This window comes from Protopterus annectens, chromosome 14.part0 (assembly GCF_019279795.1).
Source record: "Protopterus annectens isolate FY-2018-M chromosome 14.part0, PAN1.0, whole genome shotgun sequence".
NCBI lineage: Eukaryota > Metazoa > Chordata > Ceratodontiformes > Protopteridae > Protopterus > Protopterus annectens.
The window spans coordinates 451,800,600-451,827,574 of NC_056748.1; the positions used below are offsets into that span (position 1 = coordinate 451,800,600).

Consider the following 26,975-nt stretch of genomic DNA (forward strand, 5'->3'; position numbering starts at 1 on the left):
CCAGCAATGATGAACATCCCCCCTACAGACCTACCCAGACATAGTACAACAGGTCTGGCAGTTGCAATATAGTCCTGAAGGGTAAGAAGTCTAAAACTGAAATGTATGCCTTTACAGTCTAACCTTGGTTTTCTACTGATATGCCTCCATTCTGCAAGATAGGGCACAATACAATACTAAATGGAAGCAAACAGAGTAAGTGAAATACCAGTACAGTCAGTGCAAACGTGTAAAGGCAGTAACATATAAGTTTGTAGAGTAATATCAGTGGAACACACATTGGCAGACCTGTCCCAGTCAACATAATTGCTGCATGTCCACAATATACAGGGGTCAGTGTGCTAAGTATGTCTGTGGTCAATATTGTCAGGAAGTGATCAGCATGTGCCCCTGGATGTTAGGTCTCTTAGTGGTCTAGGTACAGTACTGTGGTTGACAGGGCCATGTCCCAAGAACTGCAGTGCCAACTAATCTGCCTGTCAGCTACACCTATGTTAGCAGTTGTACATACTGTCCAGATGTCAATATCAGTCACTGGCGGAAACCTAGAGGGCGCCATACATAGAAAAAGTACACAGGTGGAAGTACCCTACACAGTCGGTGCCTGTAGTAACTCTCAACTGCACACAACTTTGGAGTAATGTATAGAGGTTAGCATTATATTTGTTACCCCTCTACCATGAAATACTGGTTGTCTGGCCAATCGGTGGCAGACTACAAAAGCCACAGTTATAAAATAGTGACAGACTGCTGATGTTCACATACAAGGTGAAGTCTAAAACTGTAATGTCTGGTCATACTTACCCCTGAATGAATATCAACAAACCTGCTTGTAAACCATAATGTGAAGGGAATATGGCCACATATATGAGGGCTAGCTGTGGATAAGCTTCCATATCACACATGCACTCAGGTCACCCCCCCCCCCCACCAGCATCCACAGGTGTCACGCTGGTCTGATCCTTGCTGTTGGGAATGATGTCAGAATGTCCCCAGTGAGTATGGGAAGATGCACGTGATGCATTATGCTGAATAGGTGTCCCATGCGGGTATGTCCCTAGCTGTAAGCAGCACCCTGACAACACCCAGACTGATGGGGCAATAAGATTAGGAAGGAATGCCAGTAACACCTGTCCCACATACCACTGTCACCCCAGGGGGATCCACTGGCTTGAAGCCTGGGAATGTATGAATGACCTAATGCACTGCCCTGCAACAGATGGCCTGCATTACTCTCACATGGCCTACAGGCGTCAGGCAAAGGCCCATGCCTCAGTCATAGTGCCATTGTACGGAATTTCATCGGGTCCTAGCTAATAACCTAACACAGTACACAGAATACAAATGCAAGACCATGCTGACAAATGCCATTAGCATGCCTCTCCATGTCTTAGGGCAAGAATTGTGGACCAAGCCATAAATACTGCTGGGATAAAGGCCCAACTATAGGGATACTTCTGAGATATTGCTGTCATAATGGTAGGATGAGGATATAATAACAGAGGGGTGTAGAAGCATGGATGTCATGGAGGGTGTGAAGTCTAAAACTGTAATGTCTGGTCATACTTACCCCTGAATGAATAGCAACAAACCTGCTTGTAAACCATAATGTGATGGGAATATGGCCACATATATGAGGGCTAGCTGTGGATAACCTGGAAGAATCTGTACAGTTGAGAGGTATGCCCACACCAGGATGTAGCCGTTCAGTTAAGTTGAGAAATGCACAACAAGGGGATCCCCAGCCAGCATACCACCAAGGTGCTGGAACATTTACACATACCCATCAGTCAGTTGGCTGTAGCCACCCCTCCACAATGGCCGGATTGTTCCAAAATGTCTAGCCTTTACCTCAGAATATTGGTCTCTGCTTCATTCCTCTTGTATTTCTTTGGTAAACTGTGATCAAACAATATCTGTCAGTAGTTGACAACACAATACGTTACAGTGTAAAACAGTACATATGTCAGAAAATCTCTGTGAAAACCAACCATGTTACACAAGCAACACAGACAGTAACAGGAACCATAGTTACAGTATCCCCCATATTTGGCCCATTGTGTCTCCATATTAGCAACCTGTCTACAGATATCCTGCAGAAACATGTTGCAAGGTTTAGCTGACTCTCCCAGGAATGGATTCCCACACTGTGTATAGAAGGTCATACTGGGCATGCGCCTACACTTGGAGAAATGAAGCCCATGTCTGAAATCACAGCGGACGATAGGTTCATAGGTTTATACTAGGCTATCTGCCGTAAGGCATTTATAAGCCTAGCCCAAAGTTTTGTGGCTTACGCCACCCCTTATGTTAAAAAATACTGTGCCCATTAGTTTGTTGTGCCTCTGTCCAGCAGTGACACAGAGATGATGCCCGGGGTAAACCTACGATCTCCCATCCACCGGTCAAGATTTCTCTTGAACAGAGCCAGCGAGGTGCTCTGCCTCACATGGACTGGGATTTTATTCCACAGCATAGGGAGTCTCGGTGACAAATCTATCCCTCCAGCATGTCCTATTTATATCCGTGCTAAGGTTTAAGTCGCTTGCTCTAGTGGATCTGGTAGATTTGGATTTTTTGAGGTGGAGCATGTCCATTAATTCCGGGTTGGACATGGCCTTGTATGTCAGGCACAGGTCACCTCTGAGCAGGCAGTATGCGACTGAATAGAGCTGGAGTTTCTTCATTCTGGCAGCATATGACAGATTTTGGAGTCCCTTTATCCTTTTGGTGTCTCTCCAATTGCTGCAGGTGTCGGGTGAGATGCATCCCGAATGGGGCATTGTACTCGATCATTGGTCTGGTAAGTGAAGAGTACAGGGGAACAATGACCTTACTTGATCTGGATGTGAATCCCTTCATGATCAGGTGGACAATGTAGAAGGTCTTTCTAACCACTTTAGCAATGTGAGTGTCAAAAGAAAGGCCACTGTCAACCTGGGTCCCCAGGTCCCTGATAACCTCTTCTGTGCTTAATGGATTGCCACCTATATGGTAGCTTGGGGTTACCTTGTTTTTCCCGAAGGGTATGACTATACATTTTTTGGCATTTAACTTCAGGCCATGGCTCTGGCACCAGTTATCAGTTTCCGTGAGACCCCTCTGAAGGATATCTGTGTCCGATGTACTTTCCACTATGGCGCCCAGTTTGCAGTCATCTGCAAACTTTGTCAGCCATAGTCCTCCTATGTTTGCCTGTACTTCTGAGAAGTAGATGTCGAACAGGGGGCCAAGGACTGAGCTCTGTGGGACCCCACTTGTGACTGGCTTGGAGTCCGACATGGCGCCAGCAACTCTAACCCTGTGGGTTCTGTCCTTTAGCCAGTTTGCAACCCATCTTGTGACATATGGGTTTACATTTAAGCTGGTAAGTTTCTCTATAATACCCGAGTGGGGTATTGTGTCGAAAGCTTTTGCAAGGTCAAGGTAGGCTGTTTGGACTACCTTTCCCTCATCAATGGCCTTGGTGACTGTTTCAAAGAAGTCGACCAAGTTCAAAAGGCATGATCTGCCCTTGACAAAGCCAAACTGGGTCGGGTCCAATGTCTGCAAGTCCCATATGTCTTTGTTTATGAGTTCCATTATGATCCTCTCCATAGCTTTGCAGACCAGGCTTGTTAAGCTTATGGGGCGGTAATTTCCAGGGTCCGTAGAGGTACCGCCTTTGTGGAGTGGGACCACAGTTGCCGTATGCCACTCCTTGGGCATGTATCCTGTGGTAAGGCTAAGATTAAACAGCTATGCGGGTTTAGTTCCTCGTTGAGTTTGTGTAGCACACAGCCGGGGACACCATCCGGTCCCATTGATGCTGTGTTTTTAGCTTTAGAGAGAGCAGCTTTCACCTGCGCATTAGAGATGTCTGGGAGGCTACACTCCGCTGGGATAGTTATCTCTCCTTTTGGGGAGGGGGGTGAAGTTTGCACTGAACCTGTCTGCCAGTATGTTGGCAATGTCTGTGGGTTCAGTGATTTTTGTATCATTTTGGACTAATTCTGTGCATATCTGGGAGTTTCCACCCAGGTTTCTAACATAGCTGAAGAAGGCCTTATGATTGTCTTTTGAATCTATTGCAATTTTTCTCTCAAATTTGGCCTTGGATGATTTCATGAGTGCTCATATTTTTTTACTAATAATGATCAAGGGTGTCTTCTCTTTTATGGATTTTGCTCTATCATGTAACAGCTTTCTCCTCTTATTGTAAAGTTTGTTTATGGCTGGGGTCCACCAGACTGGACGTTTGCCCTTGGTGGAAAGAGTCTTGGTTTTATTAGGGATTGCCTGATCCATGCAGTCCTGGAGGTGTTCGTAGAAGGCATTTGTAAGGGCTTCTGCAGCTTGGGTTGTGGTTTCCACTGGCTCGGGGGCCTTGAAGGATACCACACCAGTCTTGAGTAGTGTGAAGTTTGCTTTAGAGAAGTTCTTCACTGTGGTCTTTTTTGTTTGGGGTGGGGGCAGGATGTGGATTTCCAGTGAGATAAGTTTGTGATCTGATCTCACCAATGAGGGATATACTTCCGGTGTGGAGCATTTTGTCCCCATGTTTGTGATGATGAGATCTAGTATATTTTCTCCTCTTGTGGGAACGGTGACTAGTTGTTCCATGGCATTTGAATTTATGAACTCCAGGAACCTTTGGGCTAGAAAGTTGGGGCTTGAAGTAATGTTCCCAGTCTATATTCGGGTAGTTGAAGTCACCCAATATAATGGTGTTTGGAGATACATTTATACCCTCCAGTGTCTTCAGGAAGGCTGTGTGGGGTTCCTGAGTTTGAGAGGGTGGCCTGTAGCATGCTACAAATTGTAGAGCAGTTTTGCCTATGGTTAATTGCACCTGGATGGTTTCCGATGCTTCGTGCGTTGCCACCAAAATGGAGATATCTGTTATTTGCAGATGTCTGTGCACACACACCAATATGTAAACCATTTGTTCTTCACACACGCACACACATTGGACAGGAATACACACGCATATCTAAGGCCAACATACAATATGTCAAGCATGCACACACAGAGACATGGGGAAGAGAGAGAGACAGTGACAGAGTTCCATTATGCGGCCTTTCTCACCCAGTACACATCCCATAGCCCCACTCTAGAAGATCTGCTGATGTCACCTTAGATGTACCTTTGGACAAGCCTCAGACTTGTAAGTACCAAAGCGTGTGTGATAAATGTGTAACATACTAAAGAAAATAAGTAGATAGGGGTTCTAATCTTAGTCCGTGCAAGAGTGTGTGTGAATTGCTGTTTTAGTCCATACTCGCCCAGTACACATCCCATTGCCCTTTATCACAAGATGTGCTGTGCTGATGTCATTCACAGTAGAAATTCCTTTTGTTAGCCCTCAGCCCTATAGAGTCTGTGATGCTTGTGATAACTGTGTAACACTATAGTACGAATAACTATTTATGTAACAGTTCTAATCAAAGTCCTGTCAAATGTAAAGGTGTGTCTTGTGTGTGGGGTGTGGGTTAATGATTTTGAGGCCATTCACACTCAGTACACTTCCCATTGCCCTACTTTAGCACTCCTGCTGATGTCAGTCACCTTGAAAGATCTCTTTGGGTAGCCCTCAGCCCTATAAGTTCTCTGGCACTTGTGATAACTGCGTAATACTATATTGCAATAAACTAGGTAGGTAGTAGTTTAGGTAGGTAGTAGTTTTAATCTCAGTCCTGGCAAATTGAAAAGTGTGTCTATATCTGTAGGGTTAAAGTATTTTGTGTCCATCCACAAACAATACATTTCAAAGTGTCCTACTTTACAAGGGCTGCTGATGTCACTCACCTTAGACATATGTTTGGATGCCCTTCTACTTATAAGCTCTGTGGCTTGTGGGATAAATGCGTAACACTGTAGTAGCAATAACTAGATAGGTAGGGGTTTAAATCTCATTCCTGGCAAGTGTGTGTCTGTGTCTAGGTGTGTAATGTTGTGATCCATATCCATTGGGGGTGGGTTTTGCTACACTTTTGTGTGGCCCACCCAGTCCAGTGCACTACCAAATGTCCACTGTACAGGGCCCACCGTTGTGGTAGCTGTGGACACTCTGAAGCTGTTTTGTATATGAAATAACCATGCAACAGTATGGAGTCAAAAACAAGATAGGTGTGCCTTTCTATTCTTTTGATACAGTTCCACACTCAGGAGTCATAGACAAACACACTCATCTAGTCTTCAATCCGTATGTTTGCCATGACAATTAACTAAACTCCATGGTGAAGTACACAGCCCACTAACTAATTTACTTGGTATATAACTGCTGTAACCTTTGTTCACTGTTTTTAAACTTCTGATGAAGTTAAGCACATGTTCTTAACGAAAAGTGTACTGTAATTTATCGCACTTCAAGTCTAATAAAATTATCAATTTTATTTGTGAAGAGTGTTCCTGTTCCAATTTTTCATTCATCATTCAATCCGTATGTCACTAAGTGGGCTGCAAACTGGCTCACGGATGGAACCCACAGTGTGAAAGTAGCGGACTCCATGTTAGGCTGTCAGACATTCATGTGTGGAGTGCCACAGGGTCTTGTCCTGGGTACCCTCTTGTTTGTTGTGTGCCTCTGACATCCAGCCCAACACAAATGAACTCTGGCTAACAATGTTCACAGACAGTTGCAATTTGGGAGCTATGTTTACATCCCTATAATATGTTTATATCCTGCATAAAGTTGCCACTGACACCTCCAACTGTTGTCTATACACTGGCCTTAGGCTCAATGGCAAGAAATGTGTCCCAATCCCCTATTAAATCAATGTGCTTTCCCCAAATTACCACATTGGTGGTAGTCCACTGGACACAGACGGCTTTATAGGAGGTCTGGTAACACAGGTTGACAGCAACTTCTCTTCTGGCCATGACATCACCACTGTGGACAAAGTCCTTCCATGTGGCACATCGCATAACTAAGGGTGTGTCATCCAGGAGTGAAGAGGTCAGTGTCTCCCTCTAGTCTCCTGTCATTAGGCCAGTCATCAGGTACAGTGGTCCATTTGCCATGTAAGTCACTAGACATCAACAACTGGGTAGGCTGCAAGTGTACCTCACATGTAGGACCCTAGGCATGAAACTGTCCTATATGGACAGCGGCCAAAACCTCCAAGTGTTCCTGGTCACATCTTGGCTACTTACAAGCAGTCCCTGCTTGACTGACAATGCCATGTCTGCCCAGCTGTGTTTCAAATGCCATAGCTAGGAAACCCCAATCTGTATGTACCACATGCCATGGATACCTCAACTGCATTACCACATTCAACAGAACATGCTTGGGGAAAGGTCCATAACCCAGTCACTGGCCAAGTTATATGATATATGTTACATACATGTCAAGCGAAGCAACTCACTGGCCCTCTTCAAGAGAAATCCAGATGAGTGGATGGTGAATTTAACTGTCATCCTGGTGATCACTCAAGTGGCAGTAGTTGATGGATGCACTGCTGACAAATGTCAGGTGGCATGCCAGGTTACTCCCATGGGCTAGGCTTGTAATGGCTCCATGGCCATTAGCCTGGTGCACACCTATGAACTCATGAACCTATGACAGTACTGGCAAACGTGTGTGTGTGCACGCATTACTATGTATACAAGTGTTTATGAGCATGTAAACCTGTAGGTGAAATTACTTTGTGGCCCTTCTCACCCACTCCACCCCCCCCATTGCCATACTTTACAAGGGCTGGTGATGTTATTCACTGTAAAAGTACCTTGTGACACTCTTCACACTACAGGTTCAATTTTGCTTGTGGTGACAGCATTACACAATACTAACAATGACTAGATAGGTGGGGGTTCCACCATGAGTCCTGGGAAATGTGTGCGTGTGTCTCTGAAAGTGTGCATATTTTTAGGACACGGCATTTTGAGGGCTTATTCTCCACACACACACTGCTCATTGCCATATAATTGCTGGTGATGTTGCCCACATTACAGGAGCCATGAAACAGTCACCACCTTACAGGCTCTGTGGTGCGTGCAATAAATGCATTTCACTGTAGTAGCAATAAGTAGATGGACAGGGGTTGTAATCTGAGGCAGGCTAAATCTGTGAACTTGTGTATGTAAGTACAATATTTTGTGTTTGAGTGAGTACTATGTCAACTTGGAAGGTTTTAAACAGTGATACTCCCACTACACGTCCCAAGGTCCTCTGTATGTGGTCTGCTGTCTCCTTCAACCTTCCAGTTATCTGACAACACTCTTCATCCCAATAAGGGCCATGCTGTGTGCATGAACTATGTAACAGTATGCCCTGACTGACTAGATAGGGCTGCTAAAACCAGGTCTGTTGAATGTGTGTATGACTGTTATGTGTTTGTCATTGTGTGTATTTCAGTGCGTTAGATTATTTTGAGTCCATTTTCATCCAGTACATCCCCCATTGCCATACTGTACAAGTCCTGGTGATGTTCCCTTTACAGGAACCTTGGAACACACTTCACCCTACAAGCTTTGTGATGCGTGCAATTAAGGCAGAACACATTAGCAGCCATAACTAGATAGATAGGAGTTCTGACCTCGGTGCTGGCGTGTGCGTTTGCAAGACCGGTATTCTGGTTGCATGTCTGAGTTAGGAATATATCTTTTGCGTAGACATGGCTAACAGTTTTAGGCCATGGTACTCCCAGCACATGTCCAACGTTCCACTGTACAAGGGCTTCTTTTTACATTAACTGTAGAGGCATCTATACACACTCTGCAGACCTATATGCCCTGTGCTGTGTGCAACGGCTATGTAATTGTATGGAATGAGCCGCTAGAGAGGCAGGGCTGCTACTCGCAGTACTGGCACACGTGTTTGCATTGATGTGTAGAACAGTGTTTGGGAGTGTGTACACTCATGCATGACAGTAGTGTGAAAACTGTCACACCAACTACACCACCCATTGCCATACCTTACATGAGTATGTGATGTTAATCACTATACATGTATTTTGGAAATGCAACACACACTGATCTCCATGCCCCTCTAATAACTACCTAACACTGTACTACCACTAACTAGATGGGTGGGTGGGTGGGTTCAAACCCAACACTGGCAATTGTGACCCTGTGTGTGTGTGTGTGTGTGTGTGTGTGTGTGTGTGTGTGTGTGTGTGTTTGTGTGTTGCATCAACACAATACCCTATGTTTGTGTGGTATTCACAAACTTTTGATGTGTGCCACCCAGTAAACTTACCATTGTTCACTGTACAAGAGCTGCTTACATCAGCCACCATGCGCTTACCTGTATACACCTATCAGCCATGTGACACATGCAGTAAGTCTTATACAGACCTGTTAATTGTATATAGCTGTAACCTGGATAGGACAGTCCATGTGTTACCACACCGCCATACCCCTTGTAGAAAAGGACTGCAGGGCTACATTCTCCTGACACACAGGCACCTGGAACACAAACAGAATACATTATGGAGACCACATTCAGTCACTGTTAATAATGGCAGTAATGCATCATGGCTGGACAGCTACACACTCTGACATGTAACCATTAAACATGGTAGCTGACAACACTTTACATAGCATTACATTGCTAAACTTTACTAAATTCACCCTGTGCATCAGAACCATATTAGCATGTCCCTGCATTGATAGTATGGATGACAGGGTTGTGGCACAGGTATCATATGCACAGGGTGTGGTGTGGGTTTGCCAGAGGCCTAGGCTGAGTCAATTGGTTGTCCTCATGTGTGTGAGTTAGGGGGTTGTGCATTAAATGGGCCATGCAGAGGTGGTCTATGTAAGTATGGATGTGCCCTAGCTGTCATGGTGATTGTGTGTATGGATGCACATAATTCCGCCATGTTGCTGCCCTGTACAGGGGTATGTTGGGACAGCTGTGGACCGTACATGGCAGGGTGTACAGTTCACTGTGTCTGGACATGGGAACTGGGCCTGCCAGGGGTTCCACTGGCGCCACCAGGCACAAGGCCAGATGCAGTACTACTCCCTGATGCAGACTGCTGTCTGCTGGATCCGCATCCCTATTGGGACTGGCCAGGACCACATGCCCATGGGCTGCTGTGTCGTGGTGTAGACAGCATCCCCCCTACAGTCATGCTGCAGGTACTGCCAGTATGAGAGCGGGAGCAAGATGTTGCACTGCCACGTAGGCCTTCAGCTGTTCATGGTGCTATGTCCACGTGGCCGACAGCAATTCCACCACATGCTCTAACACAGACATCCCACAGTCCAGGACTGCCACCATCTCGCCCAACAGTCTATCCATGGCCTCAGCATAATAACAGTGGGCATCTGCAAGATCACAGATGTTGTCATGCATAGCAGGAAGATTTACCATCTGGACCCTGAGAGTCTGTCTGGTGTGACGTTTAGTACGTGCCTGTGCCTCCGTGATTGTCTGAAACATGTGTCTCAGGACACCTGCTGTGGCACTTGTGGCAGGGGCAAGATGGGCAGCTGACCTCCTATGAGCACCCCTGGCTGTCCGCCTGTGTGGGACCTCACCTGTTATCCGGCTATGGCTGATGTCTACAGACACACTTGCCATAGTCACTACGCTTTCCTGTCCCATGCCACCACCCACCAAATGTCCCTCATCTATAGCCACTGGTGATGGAGTATGTGTAGACATTGTGACTGTGTGCGGGGATGGGGTGGACAAAAGTGGGATGCCAACCAATGGCACACAATCATCCCCTGACAACCCCACCTATGCCTCATTATGCCTGTCATCATTGTCAGTCTGCAGAGACACTGATATCAGTTTCCACGCAGGAGGGACCCCTTCCCCCACGCAGGAGGGCCCCCTTCCCCCATCACCACCTGTGAGGGGAAGACAATGTATGTAAATTAATGCCTGTAGGTTATGGTTTACTTACACACACACAGAGTGAGGAGTGAGGTGGCAGACCTCACATTACCCAACAGTCGACATGCATGACATGCATTGCAGCCATTCTTCATCCTTGTTACTATAATACAACATCTCTAGGATGCATGAGTCATGTTAGCAGGTCATGTCCCTTTCCCTAGCACACACTGCACCCATGTACACATTTTTGCTGTGCACCTGTATAGCACACTGGCATCTACTGTAGACCATACCTCACAACTGTACAAATCATTGCTGAATGTGTAGATGTCTGGCACTTACGTTTGCTCTGTTCCTATAAACCCCTGTGTGTTTGTCGGACACAACTGGGATGGTATGAGGACTGATGTCACTAATTAATGATATACATTTGATTTGCAGATCTCATCAGCAGCAATAAATGTATGTGCAATCAAATCCGGTTACCCCAACGACCTTCTAAGCTTAACGTGGGTATAAGCGTACACACCCCTGTTAACATGTCAGCCTCTTGTATGATATAAAATGAGACCACATTATTGCATTTGAAAACATTACCCACCTTATATGTGACATATGACCTGTACAATCCAATCAAAAAACAAGTAAATGTGTTAGTTGTGAAGATACTGAATGAGATTACAATATGGTGGTTGCATAAGTGTGAACACCCTTAAACCAATGCACCTGTTAAGTGAACTATAGCAGTCACTCTTCCTGGGAAGGGGTATATTAGCATGGCACATCTTGACTTGGCATTATTTGGACTGTCTTCCCTACAAAGGTCCCCAACTCTGTCAGATTGCAAGGCCAGCTCATGTGCACAGACCTTAGAGGTCACACTGGGGCTTATTGGTGTTGAGTTTGGGCTTTGTCTGGCCCAATTCATAACCTTGATTGTGTTCAGATAGAGCCATTCTTCGCCAGCTTTGGATGTATGCTTCAGTTCATTGTCGTGTTGGAAGTTGAAACCCTTCTCCATCCTCAGCTGTATTGCAGATGCTTGATGGCTGGCCCACACATGAGTGTTATTGGGAACTGTTCAGAATTCCCTCTACCATGTCTGCAGGCCTAGTTCCAGCTAACAAACAGCAACCCTAAAGCTGGACACTGCCACCAGCAAGCTTCAATGTGTGAATGGTGGTCCTCAGGTGAAGTGAGGTGTTGCTTGTGCTTTAGGAATACTGTCTTTAGGTTTGAACCTTTGTCTCATGACACCATTACACATTACAACACATGCCTTTGGGAGACTTTGTTATGTTTTGCTACCTGTACACAGCCCTGGATGGTGTTTGGTGTCGGTAAATACTTCTATCTACTTACCCTACTCCATAGGCCACACACTTATGCAGAATCAAGGCAATTGTTGCCATGTAGTACACTTGCAGTACTTGCCAGAGATTTCCTGCAACTCCCTCAGTGTTGCTGCATGTCTCCTGGCAGCTTCCCTGACCAGTTCTCAACATGTTTTATCATCTTGTTTTGTATGGACATCTGGTTCTTTTCAACAGCACTGATGTCCCATATTTAATCCACCTGTAGATGACTGTCTGCACTGTGTTCCATGGTATGTGCAATGCTGTGGTAATGTTGTTGTACCCTACTGTTGACTGCTACCTTTCACATATGAGATCCCTTTGATGCTTTGTAAGATGTGTGCAAGCCATGGCTGCTTCTGTTGCAGGCATCTGAGCAAATGTCATGAGCATACTGCTTGGACAGCAAACCATTATGTCATGAACATACTGCTTGGACAGCAGACCGTTAGTTTTACATTGAGTCCCTGTACTTGATGGCAAGTGTGTACCCAAGTAGAATGAATGCTGTCAGTACATCACAAGCTACCTCCACAATATGTTATTTGGAGGGTGTGCACACGTATGCATCTAGCGTATTGTAAGGTTTGTATACCTCATATTTGGTGCACTAACATATTAGTCTGTTTTATGTGATAATTGTTCATGTTATGGTCACATTACAGGTTGGAAAAGGTGTGGAATGTAATATTGTGGTCTGTCGTATATATCAGCAATGCTTGACATGTTAACAGGTGTGTGTACACTGTTGTATCCACTGTATAACATTAATGTTTCATACATGTCCCTACTGTAGCCCATATGTCCCACCATTTTGTTGGTCTCTGTCCAGACATCTTGCACTGACAGGTTGTGAGGTATGCTACAGGAATGTTGCATACCCTTCAGATATGCCCTCATGGTTACCAATGTGATGCACTGCAGTTAACACCAACAAAAGTGAACATGCACATCATGCATTATGGCTAGGTGTAATGTTTGTGTGCATGGCCTAACATGCACGGGGTATTGTCAAAACACAACAAAACCATTCCATACTCGCCAGCTACAGGCTGCTGTCCCATGTGTAGACCTGAGGGACCTAAATAGTTGTGGGAGAGGGGTACTGTCAGCAGACTCTCATGTGGCCTTGATACAGGGTGGAAGCAGCATTTTTGCACATTAACTGTGCAAACCCCAATACTACAAAATATGCTGCCCATCACCATAGATGTGCACTTCTTTGCATTAGAAAACACCGTCATCACCTACCATCTTACCTCACATATGCATGTAGATACAACTAGATATGCAACACTATTCAAGTAATGTGCAATGGGGCCTTACCTGCATGCTGCTCATCCATTGTGTGGGTGCAACCCAACTCCACAATGCTTTCTTCAGCTTACTGTGGAATGCTTTGAGTGGGTACCCCAAGGTTGGCGAGGAGCTCCTCGGTGGGTGTCAGTAGGGCCTGGATGGCTGGGCCCCCACCTGTGGATAGGCAGTCCCTTGCTACGGCAGCCGACCTTTGCCGGGCATGGCGTATGAGGTCGGTGGCACGATGCTGGACCTGCTCGTATGTTTGGCCATGCAGGCTGACATAATTTACCTTTGTAGACAAGAGTGTTCCACAGGGCGGTCCTCTGCTGCAGATCTTGTGGTCTTCTGCTGAATAGTAGTGCATGCTGTTGTGTGACTACTTCAGTGATTATTGATGTTTCTGCCTCAGTGAAGGCAGGTAGTCTTGGCCTCTGCATTGCACCTGGAAGACAAACAGGAAAACACATCACAGGACATCATACAGTTGTCAGATTGTGCATCAAAAGTGGATATTAGTCACCACCACTCACAACTACACCATAACCCTGTAATCTATCACAATATCAGCTTGCATTGCACTCCTGGCCCTGATGTGTCATATTCCCCCCCAGTGATGACAGTTAATTGCATAATCCTCTATTCCCCCATCTATTTCTGTGTAGAGGGATGAACAGTTAATTGCATAATCCTCTATTCCCCCATCTATTTCTGTGTAGAGGGATGACAGTGGCCATGTGGATGGGGTGTGAATGGTAGCATGGCTGTGTTTGACTGTAATGTGTGATGGAGCTGTGAGCACATGCCTGAGTTAATGTAGGAGCCAGACAGGAATGTTATCAGGTCCCATGGAGACTTGCTGTTGTTGCCATCAGTAGGCAATATGTAAATGCTCACCACTGATGAGGGGAGGGGTGCGGTTGATGTGCATATCCCCCTATGCAAATGGGGGGACGGGGTGGTGATGTTCCCACCTAACCTGTGTGATGCAGGTTGCCTATAGCCATGGCATGTGTTTTATGAGGTGTGCTTTATCGTCAGTACAGGGTGAATTGTGTTGTTGCCTCTGAGACTGACAACATATGTGGAGACAACCTTTTGATTGGCCTTGGTGGTGTGGATATGTCTGATTTGTAGTCATAGTTAGCTTTACAGGGAGTCACCTGTGAACTTACATGCTTGCTCAGCTAGAGGTGGACTTGCTTCCAAGTTGTTGCCTGCACCTATGTGTCCCTGTACAGCCAATATAGCAACCTATTATGTGGTTTGTGTATTGCTGCTGTCCACCAAAGGGGATTACTGTACCTGGGTGGAGGCTGGTTTTACAGGTCAGGTATTGCTGAGTCCATGCAGCTACAGTGGATATAAAGTGTACCCACTCATGTTACAATGCCTGGTATTTGTGCAATTGAAACATGACACCACAGTAACTCATTTCAAAACAATTCCCACCTGTAATGTGATCTATAGCCTGTACAGTTCAGTTGAAAACATAACAATCTGTTCTGAAAAAAACATATGTAAATAAAAATAAGTACAATAAGCCGACTGAGTATGCACACCCTTAAAGTGATATGTTGTGTAAGCACCTGTTGAGATGATTACAGCATTTATTTGTCTTTGTTTGGAGTCTAACATCATGGCAAATCTTCACTTGGCAGTAGTTGCCTACCTTCCTTGCAACAGTGCTACAAATGTGTAAATTTGTAAGGGCATCTCTTGTGCACAGCCCTATTCAGATCAACACACAGATGTACTCTTGGATGTAGGTCTGGGGACTGGCATGCACATGCCCAAACTATACTTTTCATCTTGTGATGCCATTCTTTTGTTGATTGGGACGAATGCTTGAGGTCATTGTGATGTTGATAGGTAAAATCCCTCTTCGTCTTCAGCTTTCTAGCAGATGACTGTAGGTTTGAGGACCAAAATGATTGTGATTTTGAACTATTCATAATTCCCTCCGCCTTAACTAAAGGCCCAGTTCCAGCTTAAGAAAAGCAACCCCAAAGCATGATACTGCCACCACCATACTTCACCGAGGAGATGATGTTCTTTTTGTGATACAAATTGTTGTTTTGGGCCAAACTTAACATTTGGAATTGTGGGCCAAAGGTTCAACATTCGTCCCATCAGACCATGACGGAGACTTGATGTAGTGCTTGGCAATGTTTGTCCAGCCCTGGTTGTTTTTCTGTGTAGGAAAAGGCTTCCATCTTGCTACCATGCCCCATAGGCCAAACATATGGGGAATAGAGAAGATTGTTGACACGTAGTACATACATACCCAGGACTTGCCGGACATTCCTGCGGCTCCTTCAGTATTGCTGTAGTTTCCCTGGTAGCCTCTATGGCCAGTTGTCATCTTGTCGTTTTATCCCTTTTGGATAGATGTCCAGATGTTTTCAGCATCACTGTTATTCCATATGTTCTCCACTGTTGATGACTATCTGCACTGTATTCCATGGTATATCCAGTGTTGTGGACTGTTTTTCTACTCTTCTCCTGACTGATACCTTTCCACACTGAAATCCCTTTGATGCTTTGTATGCTGTCTGCAAAACATGACTTTTGCTTTAGCAGGCAACTAGGTAAATGTCAAATAAATCCTAGTAGAACAGCTGAACATTATTTGTGGTTAGTCAGAGTCTCCTTAATTGATGGCTTGTGTGTACCCAAGAAGACGGAATGCTGTGATTAGAGCAAGAGGTGGGTCAACAAAGTATTACTGTATGTGTGTGCACATGTATGCAACCAGCATATAGTACATATGTTACGTTTAAAAAGTCTCCCCTACCATATTTTTTTTTTTTCAAATAGAGTTGTACAAGTTATGGTCCCATTAAAGGTGGGAAACGTTTTGAAATCATTATCTGTGGTCTCATTTGCATACAGCACACAAACCTGGCATTTCAACTGGGGTATGTACACTTTTGATATCCATTGTATATAGGTGTTCATATAGCTGTTAATGGTAGGCATGGACAGAGGGGTCATAACACAGTTGGACACTTCTCTGATTACAACCTGATAATCATGTCTATTCTAGTACCCATTTCAGTGTTGGGGCAATGCAACAAGCAGTAGCTGTATACATTTGTCTGTTGTATGCACTGAAACTGATATGACCTACATGTACAACATGCACAACCTATTTACCTGACTGCTCGCAACCCATGTTATTTGTTTTGTGCCTTCCAGCTGAATGTACGCATACATACATGTGCCTAGGTGATACCTGGTATACATTTCTGTTCTATGTTAGTATGGCGCACTGTATTTACAGTGTTGCTGCTCAGTCATACCGCTCAACCTGTTATAGCAGGACGTCTGGACAATGGCGCACACAAATGGGTGGCAAAGGCAGATCAGTATTGACACTGCATTAATATAGCTGCAACATAGATAATTAAGTTGATTACACAGTAGGCTTTGACATCACAGTGGTAACCAAGGATGCTGTCCAACAGTCATAACTAGGCTGTTATGTTGCAGTGTCATTGCTCACAGACTTGCCAATGGTTTGGCTGACATAACACAACTGTATGTGTATGCGACTACAGATATCTGGCACAAACATGCTTATTGTCCAGCAAAACACAGTTCTGTTGAATGGTATGAATTCACTATGTCACATGCAGTTCAACACCTACTTCTGCAACAGTACTTTAATATGCACATGCTCTATATAGTTCTCTTAGATTTACACGACAAACGTGCCTCATACTCGTATTCACAGGTAACAGATGGATATGAACAATATCCCTGTAGCTGACCTAGCAGTGGCACACTCAGTAGTGCTTGACAGACAGTCCAGTGGTTGTCATATGTGAGCTGTCCTTTCCTGAGATGAGTTAGGGTCCTGAGCTCTGTTCTATGTCACAGCAGAGAGAGACAGATGCTATGGCCATAGGTGCTGTTCAGCAGGACATCACTACAGCAAGTCTTGAGATATATTCTTTCAAACTCCTATTTCGCATTATTAGAAAACACATACTACATTCAATTACATGCTTACTTATTTCACCTACACTTTTATTTTACGTTGCAGTGGGTTATATCATAAAGTTGCTCCAGTTTTTTTTTGTTTGTTCACTGTAGACTACTGGTATACAGCTGGTTTGAATAGGTGGCAGCTTGCCTTTTGTAGGCAATGCTGTTGACCAGGTGATGGCTTGTGCACCAATTGGTGTTCCCCACCTGCTAATTGCATGCAGAGCAGCTGTGTAGTTCATCCAATAGCCAGTGTCATGGCAACACACCCCTATAATTGAGTACTTCATGTGGGCATTGTCTCTTTACCTTGCCTGTAATGAAGACATCCTGGAGGTGTGTGAGCTTCAGAGTGTTGCAGACAGCAGGTTAAAATAACTCTTACAACAAGACTTGTGGAGACAGGCCAACTAAATGGTAGAGAAGGTGTCAGACTTAGGGACAGAATGTGAGTATTGCTGTTATGCAGTTTGAATACTGCTAGTTTTACAGGGTTTGTGTGTACATGCTAGTTCTGCATGGATTTCAGTCTGATAGTTATGTGTCTGCATAGCTCTCAACTGTAGGGCTATCCACATAATGGCCAGATGTTTGCCTGTTACATTTGGTCTGCTCCCCAGACAGGTGTTGTCCTTTGCAAATCAGTGGCATACTCTGGTGATTGCTGTCAGTAAATGGCAATATCCATTTGTGTTTCTGACTTCATATTCCTCAGACAAGATATGTTGCAACCAACCCTGTAACACCAGCAACTTTCTCAGTGTATAACAGCAATATTTCAAATATGGTCCTGTGTTTTGGCCTCTGTCCTACACTTATATGCCAGGCTTTGTCCAGATATGCAGTAAGAGGTTGATGGGTATGGTCTATCATTTAGTGCTGTCATTCCTGCTATCATCCCAGTGACGTTGTGGAATTCCACACATGTTGTAGGGTAGGGGCCATACATATGAGTGCAAAGGCTGGACAGCATGTGGAACCCTGTACAGTCAAGAGGTTGGTGTGCGGAATAGTAAGACAAGTTTTAAAATTAGGCTGTTAGAACATGTGAGAGATATTAAAAATTAGAAGGACAAATGTTCTGTAGCTGTAACTTTTCATACATTTCACCATGGAGATGGTAGTTGGTTGCAAGGTACCTTTTTGGAAAAGGTCTGTTTCTCACTTTGATAGAAACAATCATTTTGCATTGTAAAATGTGATACTTTATCCCCAAGGGGGTTAACTGAGGAGTGTAATTGAAAGCTGTTTAATTACATATGTAATTAAGTGTCAATTGCTTCTTGTATTTAAGGCAAGTATGTTTTGTAATGTTGTAATACTTGAAGGCAAAATAAAATTAAAACATTTGTGTGGATTACTGGTTGGTTGTTTTTCATTTTACTATCTTCAGTGATTTTGGTTATATTGCTAAGAGGTCGGTGTATGTCTGGCCATTGTGTATGGCCTGTCCTGATTTTGTAGCAGCGTGCTGTGTACTTATTAGTTGTACTGTGTAGGGAGTGCCAGCAATTGTCAGTGGCATGGGTCCCTTTGTATCATTACCGGTGTGTTTCTATGTCCATAGACGTGTCCCCGCACTTCATCTGGCTTGGTCCAGATTTGTACTAAGGTGTTCTGGGGTCTGACAGCGCTGCAAGTTATTGGCAAATAATGTACATCTCTCTCTCTCTCATATATATGTGTATGTATATATATATATATATATATATATATATATATATATATATATATATATAATTATTACTGATTCCACAGTGTTCATTCCCTATGGTAAACTGACTGTACTGCATGATATGTTTGTAAAAACATCATAAAATCCTACAGCTAAGATGGCTTAGTGGTTAAATGCTGTGACTATTGTGTACAGGTTCCTGGGTTCAAGATCTGCAAGGGCTGTTTATTTTGTTGCTGGGCAAGTGTATATGATTTCCTTTACATAACATGCCTGTATGTGCTGTCATTACAGTAGCAAGGGGTGTGACTATTCTGTATGAGACACTTGTGTATACATGGGTGGTTTCACATATTATATGCACTCACACTTCCATTGTAAACCAGCTACATATCATGGTGGCAAAAATAATTTACCACCCATTTTACTATTAAAATAGTATTTTTAACACTGATTTTCCATGTAAAATGTGATTGCCTGTTTTAGTACTCTAGCCTTGGTGGGTGTCTCCAGTTTTCACTCAAAGACCGCTGTAGGGTACCTCACCTGTGATCTTATTTGGTTGTGTCCGTGTATCTCTGGCCAGTATTAACAGACTGTCAGGATTGTGTAGAAGTATAGTCTGTATATGTTCTTTGGGTTGTGTATGGTGGGTGGGGGGGGGGTACATGTGAGTGTCATGGACCCTTTCTGTCTGACCGTGCATGCTGCTGCAGTTAGGGACTCTGGAGAATGCCGTCAGTAGATACTAATATCCCTGTAGTGCATGTTATCTTTGCAAATGAATGTGTACAGCCCCAGAGCTGGACTTTGGTAGTGTTATGTCAGTCTGCTTGTAGTGTGGACAGTGCCTGGAAGCTCAGTGCAGTTTCCCTACTGTTCTGTTATGTCCATATATTCGTAGGATGCACAGTTGTGTGGCAAATACTTATGGTCTGGTCCCTATCACTGTTGTGTATTCCTGACACATCAGTGGGATGATGTCAGGATTGGGGTCACTACATAATAGAGTACTTGAGTCCCAGACTTGTGATATTTCTGTCAATATATGTTAGCAGTAATAGTGTTAGCAGAATAACTTTCTCAGCTTATCAAATCACGTAATTTGGATGTCTCTGTTGTCATGCCTTTGTTCCCCCACTTTGTCTGGCTTGTTCCAGATTCATTGCACTAAAGGGTTCTGAGCATACATCTCCTTTCCACTGCCAGGCTGTTTGCAGAATGTCCAGGTGTTTGGCCCACACTTTGGTTCTATTCTACAGTTTATTTGTATTTGTCTGGGAAATCACTGTTATGATCCAAGAATTTGTTAGTGAATAATGACATACATGTCCGTTCCCATCCTCATATCCTTCAGAAGGTTCTGCTGATACACACCCTGATGCTGTACAACTGTTCAGTTATGACAGCAATATTCTGATTATGTCCCTATACGTGGCCCATTTCTCACCCTTTGCACAGCCTTTGTACATTAGTCTTTCACTAAGAGGTTGATTGGTATGGTTCTGAGGTATGGCTGTACTGCATGTTATACAACTACATATATATATATATATATATATATATATATATATGTATATGTAATTTGTGTGTATGTATATATATATATATATATATATATATATATATATATATGTATATATGTGTGTGTGTATATAATATGTATCTAAGTTTCCATATATATGTTTCACCACACACACACACACACACACACACACACACGTGTATGTATGTGTATATATATATATATATATATATATATATATATATATAGTCTATGTACAACACATGAATGATTCCACAGAGCTTTCTCACTATTGTATTTTTCTATTGCATGATTTGTTTGAAAAAACAAGAGTAATTCTGACAGCTCAGATGGTGTAGTGGTATGTTGTCTGACTCTTGTATACAGGGTCCTGGGTTCAAGACTTGGCTGGGCTGATTTTGTTGCTGGGCAGAACAAAGGCTGTTGGATACAGAGTGATTAAGGCACTTTTAAGTAGTTGTAAGTGGGTTTGAGTGATGCTAAGCGATGCCAACACACGGTTAAACGTACAGATGCTTAATCTGTGTTGGCTTCACTTAGCAATGTGCAAACACGCTTACTCCCGCTTACCCCTGCATTAATTCCTTTAAAAGAAAAGAAAAAAGGGGTGATAGAAAAGTGGTGAAAAAAGGGCATGCAGAGGGAAGTACAGTATGACAGGTAGCTGGGGATGTGCAAGACTGGTGTAGGAGAGGTCCATAGCTGTCCATTTCTCCTACAGCAACGTCTGTGCATGTCTACGGAATTTGGAGGTGAATTTGGAAACTAACCTCTGAGAGAGGGGTGAGGACAACAGTAATGTGTTGCCATGCCAATTGGACCAGATTACATGTGTCCAGTGGACGTGTGTGAAATGGACAGCTATATATGGTGTGTAATTTTTGGGGGGGAACAGATTGTTTTTTTTTTTTTTTATTTTTTTTTTTAGGTGAGATTGTGATACTGGGGAAGGATAGTAGGTACATTTGGGGAGGTAAGTTGGGTAGGAAGACAGCTGACAGGGGTGGTATATGACATGTGGGGGTAAACACCTTGGACAGGGAGGGTGGTTGGGAATCGGACACCCATGAGCCCCCAAATGGTTACAGTGAGAATGAGGTCTCCACCCATGGGCATTCACAACTGCACCTTCATGGCCCCAAAGGTGGCTGTGCTGGGGGCTGAGCAGAAGGAGCAGACTAACCCTCAAGCTGGCACAGCTGATCGCAGTACTCCGAACGGATGACGTTGCATACCAATCCCTGGACCTGACTACGGGTGACTGTCTCCTCGCCATGCCTACTCCCACGGGGGAGACGAGCCCCATCCCCTGAGGCATTTCCGCCCGAAGGTGGTGCAGGACCAATGGAAGAGGAAGGTCTGGGTGGGGTCCAGACATGCTGGGCCCTGGTGCCACGGCTAGATGAGGTGGGACAGGTGGATCCACTGGGATCTGCCTTCCCTGACTTGCTGTAGTGTTTTGTTTTAAAAAAAATTTGGTTAGTTATAATCAACACATTTCAGAGTTAGTTATAACAGCATGCACGGGTGTTCCAAATGACACCATAAAACAGAATTGAAACAGTTTCATAGCAAACAGAACACGTGCATATATGGACCCACAGTAGGCATTATAACTGCATGCAGGTTACATTGATAGCAACAGGCCACCAATGATAGTAGTTGAACAGTGAACATTATTATTAAAACAGTTCAATATTTGTATAACAATAGAACACATGTCCCAACAGTAGGTTTGGAGATGAACATACCCATGAATATGTATGAAGTATTATTGCGGATAGGATGGGGGAGAGAGAGATGTCAATTAACAACTGTCTAGGCTTCAATTTTCCACAACTGTAAAGATTATTACTCTCCAGGACTGACCTCACTTTTATATCTACCTATGGCTTGGGGTTGGACGGTGGCATTGTTGTACACAGTGTATTAGGTAAGACTTCTTTCAGCTAATAGAAACATTTCCTTTACCTGTCAGACCTGTTGAAAAATATCTGTTAACACTACCTGACTGTTCTACACATATTCAAATCTTCACAGTTACATATGTAACACTGACTGGGGTGCCATGCAATCATGCTTGCTGGGTGTGCTTGTGACATACTCCGCTGGGGTTTCTGTCTATCTCCCTGGTTATTGGAAGAGTTGACCACTAGCCGTGACAGCATGACACTTGAGGGACATGTATTGGAACAAAGTGCTTGGTGTTTGTACTTCTCTTGCTATCATTTTCAGCCTTGGTGTTGAGCAGTGGAAGTGTTGTACACAGTGTCTGTGTTAGTAAAGCTTTATTACAGCTAATACAAACATTTCCTTACCTGGGAGACCTGTGGACAAAATTTTGTTCTGTGAAAATATACATACAGCTTACTACCACTGCAGGGGTTCGAACCGTGCCTATTTGTGAAAAAAGGTACTTCAAGGTTATGTTTCGTCACAATGAGCTACTGAGGAGCTGATAATTTTTGCTTGACTTATTTCTCTCTAGTTTGCACAATCTGACCTTGTAGTTGTAACATTCAGGTATGGCAGATAGTTCTTGTACTGTTTATTCATTAGGGTTACCACCTTTCCCTCTTTGCAAGGACAGTCCCACTTTGGGCAGTTGTGTCCTGAGAAAAAACCTAGGTAATGACAACTGTACTACAATTTTCAGACAAAATATGTGTTGATTTTTCTTGAATGGTTGCATGCAGCAGTTATTTTATACCAAAATCACATAAGTATCATACCAGCTAGCATATCATACCAGCTAGCATAAGCAACTCCAGTGCAACACAGTAATCATTTATTCTGGGAAGGAAGTGAAGTTCTGTCCTTTTCAGTGGCCATAGATATGTTCTGTCCTACAAAATCTCACATATCACTACAAGTGTAACACTATGGGCATTTGCAAAGCTGTCAACACTAGTATTCATACTTTGACATATTACATTCTGGGAAGCAATTGATTAATACAAAGCACTGCTGCAGGGGATAGCCTTTTCTATTTGACACATTCTGTTCAGGTTTCATATTGCATGGCACATTTCAGTACACTGATTACCTGTTTTCATACTCCATAGTCTTGGTAAAATGGGCCACAGTTCATTCTTGCAGTCAGAGGCATGGTTGCTGTGCAGAACTGTTCACATTTACATTCCTACTACAACATAACTAAGTAAACACAGCCGTCTGGGTTTTTTTATTTGAATCGACAGTACACAGAACTTTATTAACCTGATAGCACTCTTTTTTTTTTTTCCTACTACTATTTGCTATTTATTTACCCTGAATGCTGCAAGCTAAATTTTTACTCACCAGACTCCTGGCGCAGCCTTAGCAACCTGCTCGCATGAGCATCTTTGTTCGCGGCCCCCTCATCTGCAGCTGTACATGAGATAAAAAAGCAGTTATGCATACCTATCACTTGCATGCTCAAGCTTAACTTTATTACCCAAAATTACTGATACTTGCACACTTCTGGGACATTCTCTGCCCACGCATCTTGGATCTACTGGTCCAAGAGCTCCGTCTTCCTAAGCTTGAGGTCAGCATGATGGTGCCGGACCTGCTCACCAGTTGGAGGGATGCCAGTAGCACTGGTGAGATCATGTGCAAGACTGTCCCAGGCCACTGCTTTGTATTGGGAGCCCTGGTACTGGTCCTGCAGCAGTCTCCCTTCATGTTTTTTTACAAGGACTCCAACCATTACCCTGGACTTCTGAATGCCCCAGTGCTGCGCCCAAAAGCTCGTACCCTCACCAATTCCTGCCATAGTCCCTTCAGTGATGAGCTACAACTGGTTCTGGCTGTATTCCCGCCTGCGAGGTTTAAATAGGACTGACTTCCCACCCTTTGCCGTGATTGGACGATTTTGAATATTCTGAGCTAAGCTAAGCTATGGGCAAACCTGCTGAGCTAAGGTAAGCATTGCTTAAAGGGGTAGATGCTAAGCACTGCTTACCAATGCGCAAATCCACTTAGGTATGCTAATCCTTGCTTAGCATTTACAATTAAGCAATGTTTACACTGACTAAGCATAGCTGAGCACAACTTAGCATTGTTCAGCTTTCATTTTATGGACTATCAGGATTGTGGGGTTCATTTTTAACCCTCTCTTATTCAGCTCATCCCTTAAAGAATGTAACTGGCAACCTCTAAAGTACCGTAGTCTAAATGACGCAGTTGACTACTTTAATAATACCTTCCTGAGCATCCGTAATTACCACGCCCCCATAAGACTTTCCCAAACCACAGCCCAGCCATCCCCATGGTTACAAAAAACCATCAAGTCTGAAATGAAAAACAGGGATAAAGCCTGGGAGCGCTGGCACAAAACCAAAACCCCCTCTACTAGATAGAAATTCCAAGAACTACACAATAGTCAAAAAGCTAATAAAACAGGATAAAATCCAGTACTGCCAGTCTGCCCTTACCTCCTTCCAAAATAACCCCAAACAATTCTGGTCCTCACTAAACTCCATCCTTCACCCAGGTAAAGTAAGTACCCATACTCCTAACATCACTCACTCCTCCGAAAATATTGCTACCTCTTTCAATACACATTTTACACAAACCGTACTATCACTAGCTAGACAACACAACTCCCCCTCAAACCCACACCTTCAGCTTCAACTAGCAATCTCCCCACTAGCTTCTCGTTCTCTCCTGTTCCTTCCTCCAAAGTAAAAAAAATACAGTTAACTAAACCTAAACCCACCAAATTAGCAGCAGACAACCTCCCAAGTGAACACCTATAAATCACAGCTGATGCTCTAGCCTACCCAGTATCCATCTTGATTAAAAGAGCTCTGTCAGAAAGTTACATTCCCACACTATGGAAAGTATCACACATAATTCCCCTCCACAGAGCTAACCAGTTACCACCCCATAGCTGTTCTTTCTCCACTCTCCAAAATACTAGAGAGGTGCATCCATTCTTAGGTCTCAGATCACCTCCTTGCTAACAACCTCCTCTCCAACACCCAACATGGTTTCCGACCAAACCATAGCACCACCACTGCCTTTCTCTCTTTCACTAACACTGTCCTACAACATAAAAATGCTGGTTATCTTTCCTCAGCTACTTTCTTAGACCTATCTAAAGCTTTTGATATGGTATCACACAAACAACTCATCTCTGTTCTCAATAACCTGTCCTTCTCTCAGTCAGTCACCGACTGGTTTCAAAGTTACCTGTCTGACCACCAACAATCTGTTGTATGGCAAGACGACCTATCCCCCCAACTACCGGTCTCCATCGGGGTTCCCCAAGGGTCCATCCTTGGACCCCTACTCTTCTCGGTTTTCATCAATAATCTACCCTCCACCACCACACATGGCACACTCATACAGTACGCAGATGACTCAGCCATCATCTGCACAGCCCATTCCCTACCCGAACTGCAAAAAGTCACACAGGATGCCTTTTCCTCTGAAACGTGGTTATCCGATGCCCAATTAATACTCAACCCAAACAAAACTAAATTAAATTACTAATCTTCCAACCCACCAAGCTTACCCAAAACAACTCTCACTTTAACATCACAGCAAAAGACAACACCACTCTCCATCCTACAGAACACACGAAATTGCTAGGAGTGGAAATAGACGGTAAACTTAACTTTGACATTCACATATCCATAACCATTAAGGTCCACAAAAAACTAGGAGCATTATATAGAAATCAGCAACTACTTAACAAAGCAGCAAAGATTTCATTAGCAAATTCTCACCTTATCTCCACCCTACGTTATGCCTCTCCAATATATACATACCTAAGGCTATGCAATCTAAATAAGCTTGAAATCTGCTACAATAAAATCATCAAATTCGCCACAGGGGCATCCTACCCTAGTCACCACTGTCTCTCACTGGCAGAACTGGGCTGGCGAGAGCTCCCTCACCTCCTTCAGTGGTACCAACTCGCACTCACCCACAAACTAGTAAACCATCCACTAAAAGTCCCATCCTTCCAGAATCTACCCCATCTTGCCACCAGAACACTAAGATCCAGCAAAAAAACCTCCTACAGGTCACTAGAGCCATTAACTCTGCTGGAGAAGCATTATTCTCCTGCGCCATAGCCAAATTATGGAACTCCCTCCCAGCCACAATTATCTCTTTTACATCTTGCACCCACTTCATATCTTTACTAAAAACTCACCTAAGAACTTGCAGGATATGCCCTTGCAACTCCCTCACCCACCCGCTACCTGTCTCTGCACCCCACTAACTACCTTGATTATAGCAAGCTTGGTTGCTCATAAACCTACCTACTTACTATACAGTAAGAACTTATTGCAACCATTGTTAATGTCTGTTATGTACCTCACAAACAACATTAATTCA

The 26,975-nt window shown here is 43.8% G+C and overlaps 1 protein-coding gene across 1 annotated transcript in view; it reads left to right on the plus strand.

Annotated features, from left to right (window-relative positions):
- The window catches only part of LOC122789036 (protein phosphatase 1K, mitochondrial-like), a 295,109-nt gene that overhangs the window by 16,755 nt on the left and 251,379 nt on the right, over positions 1-26,975 (plus strand). The window lies entirely within an intron of this gene.